Raw genomic sequence first — 6,664 nt, 5'->3', positions numbered from 1 at the left:
CCTTAAAGTGCCTGGTTTGCAATTCCTCTTCTTTTGTCATTGCACATATGAAGAAGAAATTATATGATGGTGGAAATTCAACTGTTTTTTCCAAGTAATCTAATCTGTGACATATTTAACATTGTAGTCTTTGTTTCAAATCTACAGGAAATAAATGCAAAATAGCAATGGATGTTCAATAGGAGTGAGAAGCTTCAAATAAGTCATTGTTAATTGTTAAGCAACTCGAAATGCCCTGAGATGCATCCATCCAAAAGAACTGCTATATCATAAAACCCTTTTATCAACCAAGGAGGCCAAATATTCTCAAAAAAAAAAAAAAAAAAAAAAAAAAAGAAAGAAAATAAAAAGAATAAAATTAGGAGCAAAATAACAGAAATCTGTTTTAAAGTAAAAAATAATGTCAGCATCCTTATGAAATTATCCTATTTGGTGACATAAACTAAAATTCTAAAGCCTCTGGAGGGAAATGTCAGAAATGGGTCTCTTTCTAAAAATAACTTTGCTGGGCATGTTAGAATTTTCTCTGATTTAATGAGCAAAGAATTATTGAAGAAGATGAATAGGTAGAAAGGATATCTATAATTATATTTGTTCTAAGCCTTTTTTATGTACAAAACTGATTAAGGGAAGGTAACGTATTTTGGAAGATACTGATTGGGTAAGTGTATATCAACAAAATATCAATATTTAAATCAAATAAATAAGCGATCTATTATAAAGCTTAAACAATCCACTTTTCTCCAGTCAATATTCTTGATAACCTTGCTAATAAAGCTGAGCTACTATCATCCTCCAAATAGAATCTCCCACTGGCACTAAATTGATTCTCCCCCCCACCCCAAAGATTATTTATTTATTTATTTTAAAGAGAGAGTGAGCATGTGAGGTGGGGAGAGGGAGGATCTCAAGTAGACTCTGCTGAGCATGGAGCCTGACGTCGGGCTCCATCTCGTGACCCTGAGATTGTGACCTGAGCCGAAATCAAGAGTCAGATGCTTAACCGACCGAGTCACCGGGTCCCCCCTAAATCGACTCTTAATTGAAATAACATTGAAAATTACTGTATCAGTGTAAGTTAATTAACTGAGTTAATTAAATTGTCCCCAGACTTAATATTATTCTGCGATATTAAAAAGCCACACTCAATGAAGGAAATTAAATTTTGACTGTTTTCTTATGAATCTGAGAGGCTGAATATGCAAAACAGGTGATGATCAGACCATAGATAAAAGCAGAACTTTGATCCACAACCTGCAGCAACCTGCTCAGGAATCCAACATCTTTATCTTCAATAAACAGCCCAGGAAGCCCGCCTTCCATGGCAGGCTTACCGGGAGCCAGACTGCTACCCACAGTGACAGGCCCGGAAGCTAAACAATAACTTCTGTAATGATTGGCTCCGAATGTCCAGGATTTGCTAAATAGCTGCCGGCTCCCCTAATTTTGTTCCTGCTTCTGACCTCGTCCCCAACGGAGAAAGCCAAATATGCACCCCAAGCCAATCAGCCATGCCTGGCTTCTAGTTAGCCTGCCCATAACCACACCTTGCCAGCAGCCTCCAACCAGGGCCTTCCCAAAAACGTCCCTTCCACTCAAGCTTTCATCTGCTTGCCTCTGAGTGTCTGCCAAAACCCGTGATGGTGGCCAACGCCACCCTATAGCAAGCTCAGAATAAAAATAGCCTTTGCTTTTCTTATCTGATGAGTATTCATTTATTTCCACAAACAGAAAATATTGCTAAGATGACTATTTCATCAAAAGTTAATAACTAACAATTACTGAGCCCTGATCATGAACCATGCGCTCTAATAAATGTTTTACCTGGATTATCTAATTTAATTTCACGGTAAACATAACACTGACTTCTGAAACTGGTACTATTACCATATTCATTTTACTGGGAAAAGGGAACTGAGGCTGAGGTGTTTAATTAACTAGTTTGATACAGAAGTGATGAGAGTTAAGCAATGATTAAAATAAGGACAATCTGATTCCACAGAGGATAACTTTTAACCACCATGATATTCAACCTGTAATGTGGAGATCGGCGTGTATTTTAACTGCTTTCATATTAAATAGAAAGCAGCAGGGGCTCCTGGGTGACACAGGTTTCTGCTCAGGTGGTGATCTTAGGGTCATGAGGTCAAGTCCCACATTAGGTTCTACACTCAGACTCTGCTTGAAATTCTCTTGCTCTCTCCCTCTGCCCCTCCTGCTTGTGTGCTCTCGCGCGCTCTCTCTCTCTCTCTCTCATAAATATATCTTTAAAAAAAAATAGAAAACAACACAAACTTAATGTTGCATTTCAATCTCACCTCTGGTAATAAAATATTACCAACCTCCTTTTGCAGATGATGCAAGTGAGTCTCAGAGAGGTGAAAGGTAATTTGCTTAAAATTATATACCTACTTAACAGACAAGAGGAAAACCCAGGTTTTCCGACTCTCCTCCCAGGTTTCCAGCACGCTTCGCTGGGAGAGACGGAATGTTTGCCTGGGTAGATTTACAACTCCATAAAGACTTTATGTAACAGCGTAATGCTAGCACGTTCCAAGCACATATTATCGTTAACGTGGCTAAACACATATCTTTTACAGAGATAATGAGCTAGATGATATTTAAGAGGCCCCTGAAGTTTAGCAAATATTTATTGAGTGTTAACTATGTGTTAGGCACCGTTCCAGACTCTTATGTTTCATTAGTGAACAAAATGGAAAAAAAAAAAACAAACCCTATCTTACTGGTTTACATTCTAAGGGGAGGGAACAAACATGACACAGTAGATCCATGAAGCCGGCAAATTATAGAATATGTCAGAAGGTAATAAGTGCTTTGGTAAAAAGAGTGCGGTGAGATTGGGAGTACCCACTGGAGGCAAGGAGGGGTGATTACAATTTTAAACAGGGTGATCGGAGTAAGCCTCGTTGAGAGGGTGATTTTTTGAGTAAACTGAGGAGGGGAGGGAGAGAGCCATGTGGATACGGTGGGAAGAGTGTTCTAGACAAAGGGAACAGCCAACGCAAACTCCTAAGGAGAGATTGCTCTGCTATGTTTGGACAGAACAACGAGGTGGGGAGGGGAGGCTAAGAATAAAAGGTGAAAGGACAACTGTAAACTCATCTGTGTCTGTAGGGGACTTTTGATCAATAAATTCACTGTGTTAATGAAATAGAAGCTGCCCACTTTCTATTTACACTATAACCACCATGCATTGTAGGGTTGAAGAAGCGAGTGTGGGTCTTTCTCACACTTGCTGTAGTGGGCACAACAGAATGAGAGATGGTCTGGAGCTCTAATTTGTTTTGTCAGTCCCATCAAGTGTGCAAACGTTGCTTGGGACTTGAATGTTACTGATTCGAATCCGGTGCCTGACGTCACTTTGCTTCTCATTTAATCCGCAGTAGGAAGGGGCTATACCGGAGCATCGGTTTTTAAATGTTTTTAGGGGATTCGAATATGCAGCCAGGCTTGAAAGGTGCTGCTTGGCTCTGTGTGAAGAAGGGGGAGCCGCTCCCCCCACTCCTGCTCCCAGGTTGGTCTGTGGGGGGCGCACTCATGCCTGCCCCAGCCCATGGCAGCAACTCCAAGGCCAGGCGTCACCTCGCAGAGATCCTGGGACCCCTGCCCGCCACCCCCTGGAGGAGAAAGGTCGGGGAGGCACTTTGCTCCCTCGCTGCCTCGGCCCCAGGCTCCCCACAAAACCAACAAACAATACTGGGTAGGGTGTCGGATGACTGCAGGGTTTGTGTTCCAACAGGACGACTTAGGAGCAAGGGCAAGAGAAGGGAGGAACGACGTGGTTGGCATCGATTGCCTAATAAAGCATTTTAAGAACAGGGCTAATATTTAATTTCAACTTTTGGCCTTGTCATGGTAGAAAATATTCCGTGTCCCCAAATATTCTGTTTCGTTTGTGCACCTGACACACTGTTGGCAGATGACATACATTCGTCCTATAAATGAATGGGTCAACTCAAGTGGGCTGAACACAAAGCAATGAGCCCCCAACCCATCCTTGCCCAATCTGGCTCCCAGTCTTGCTCCCTAGAAGCAAGCATGTTTAGCACAGTGGCACCGGCCTACTTCTAAATAACAGGCTTAGGCCGCTAATTCGGGACGTGTCCGTGTTAGATCTTGCGCGCTGCTCCCTGCCAACGCAGGCAGGGATGAACCAAACCACCTCAAATCTTCAAAATCTGCCTGTAATGCCTCATAAATTATACCACTTTGTTAGCTTTTCCATTAATTACTTTCATGATGTTGAATAATAATCTTAAAATCGTATTTCTTGTTTCAGTTACAAGCACTATGATAATGACTTCGCCAAGTAAGACTATTGTACCCATAGCTTTCCCTTCATCTCTCTTGCTCTCTTTACATGATCATGATGAACGTTTAAAATGCATTTTGCAACCCTAGGTAAGAGATTCCTGCCTTGTCTCTAGACGAAGCGTAAATGTGAAAATCAGTGAGTAGTGCTTATGTCTACATAACCATGGTCCTCTGCCCACGTGACTTGTCTTCCACGACTATATTGTGCTTTTGTAAACTTTTAGTCCTACACTCCTACCCCCGCTTGGCTTCTAATGGCCTTTGTGCTTTTGTCTTGCATTGTCTGCTTTCGTGGCGTCATCAGGATAGGTTCTTCCAACATTTCCAGGACACCTGTCACATCGAAGGCCTCCTTTCTTTCCCCGGGCAGTTCTCCTGCAGCTCTGAGGTTGCATTCCGATGGGTGGCTCTCGGGCCCGCTGCCCGGTCATCCTGGGACTTGGCTTCGTTGCCTTTCTGAGCTGGTCCTGTGGTCCAGACAGCCAACCTGCTCCAGTTTCTTGGATAATTCCCTTGTTTTGCCAGCCCACATTCTCAGGTAACATCCCAGAGAACAGTATTTAGGAAAGGAAGCTTTCTCAGTTACGTCTTTCTTTTTCATTCTGCAACCTCTCCCCACCCCCACAAAGCCCCACCAAGATTATTGATAGTTTGGCTTGGTTTGGAATTCCAAGTTCACTTCCCCATGGAAGAGTCAGGCTTGTGGGTCTCCGGAGAGCCAGTCCTGCGGCTGGGAAGCTAGCGGACTGCTAGCCTGCTCCTCTTCCCTTCATGGAGGACCTGTGCTTGCTCCCGGGAAGCTTTTACAATCGTTTTACTCTCATTAGCCTTACGTTGTAAGATCTGCTCCATGCAGACTTTTTCTTTTTTCCTTCTCAGGATTCAGTAGATCTTCTACGTTTGCAGACTCATGTCTCCTTTTCATTCTAAATATTTTTTTTTTCATTGCAAATTTCATCCAACCATCTGCTCTGCTCTGTCTGGACCTTCTATTCTGGACCAACAACTTCGATGTTGAAACCTTGATTAATTCTGTATGACTCTATCTTTTTGGTCACAGTTTCTGACTACTCTTCATTCTCTACGTTTCCCCTTTTCTCTAGTCTTGTCGTTGTGCAAATAGAATCTAGAAGCTGCCTTTACAGGGAATGAAACGGGCAAATGAGTTGTGACACATGTTTCCTCCTTTCCTTGAACGAAAGGCTTAGCCAGCATCAGCCCTGGGGTTTACTGGATGAGCATTACCTATGATGCTATGAGCTTATCCTACTACAGGACGAGATCTGTCCTCCGCGCTGTGGTGGATCACCGTGAACAGAAAACCGAAGTTTCTCTGTAGTAGAGGGAGACAGACAAGAAATAGTGTTGCAATGCCAGGTACAGTTCTGGAATCAGCAGCTGTAGCCAAAGTAGCCGATTTGGCAGGCGGCATCTTGGCCATAGAGAGGCAGCAGCTCCCTTGGTGGCTTGCCCTTTCACTGTGACTTGGAGTATTCTTTCTCAGCTTTTTTTTTTTTTTTTAATTTATGATAGTCACACACACACACAGAGAGAAAGGGAGAGAGAGAGAGAGAGAGAGAGAGAGAAAGAGGCAGAGACACAGGCAGAGGGAGAAGCAGGCTCCATGCACCGGGAGCCCGACGTGGGATTCGATCCCGGGACTCCAGGATCACGCCCTGGGCCAAAGGCAGGCGCTAAACCGCTGCGCCACCCAGGGATCCTTCTTTCTCAGCTTCTAACAGTTTCTTCAGTCTACCTAGGATTCTGCAACATGTTTATACCCTGTAAGAAATTCCTTTTTCTTCCTTAATGCAGCTAGCGTGAATTCAGGATTTCTGTTCTCTGCAACAGAACCTGCTACAAAAATTCACAGAAATTGTATTTTTAGCAAGCAGCCTCTTTGGTATTTTTCTCTCTGTCCTAAGTTCAAACTGCAGGAACAAACTTTAATTCGCCAGCCCCAGCTTCTGCCCCCCAGTTTCCTGTGTAGTCAAGAAAGCACTCATACTATTTGCCATCAAAATGTAGAATTGAATGGATAAGACTTCCAAACTGACAGCTCAACAGAGGTATTCCCTGTACCCAAAAGTACTGATAGGCTTGAGGATAAGAAATCTAAGAGGTATCTGAGCTGCTGAGGGCTTCAATAAAGGAGGAACTGTTTTTCTAGAATGTTTTCTCGAACACTCTGAAACTGAATATTACACTACCAAACTACCTCACGAGATGATACATTGATAGATTACACAGTTTATGAAATGCAACAATTTATTTTTAATAGTTTCCATTAACATTTTTTTGTTTGCTTCTAGAAGATGCAAAAACATAC

The sequence above is a fragment of the Vulpes vulpes genome, chromosome 13 (assembly GCF_048418805.1).
Source record: "Vulpes vulpes isolate BD-2025 chromosome 13, VulVul3, whole genome shotgun sequence".
NCBI classification, from domain to species: domain Eukaryota; kingdom Metazoa; phylum Chordata; class Mammalia; order Carnivora; family Canidae; genus Vulpes; species Vulpes vulpes.
This window is presented reverse-complemented; position numbering follows the sequence as displayed.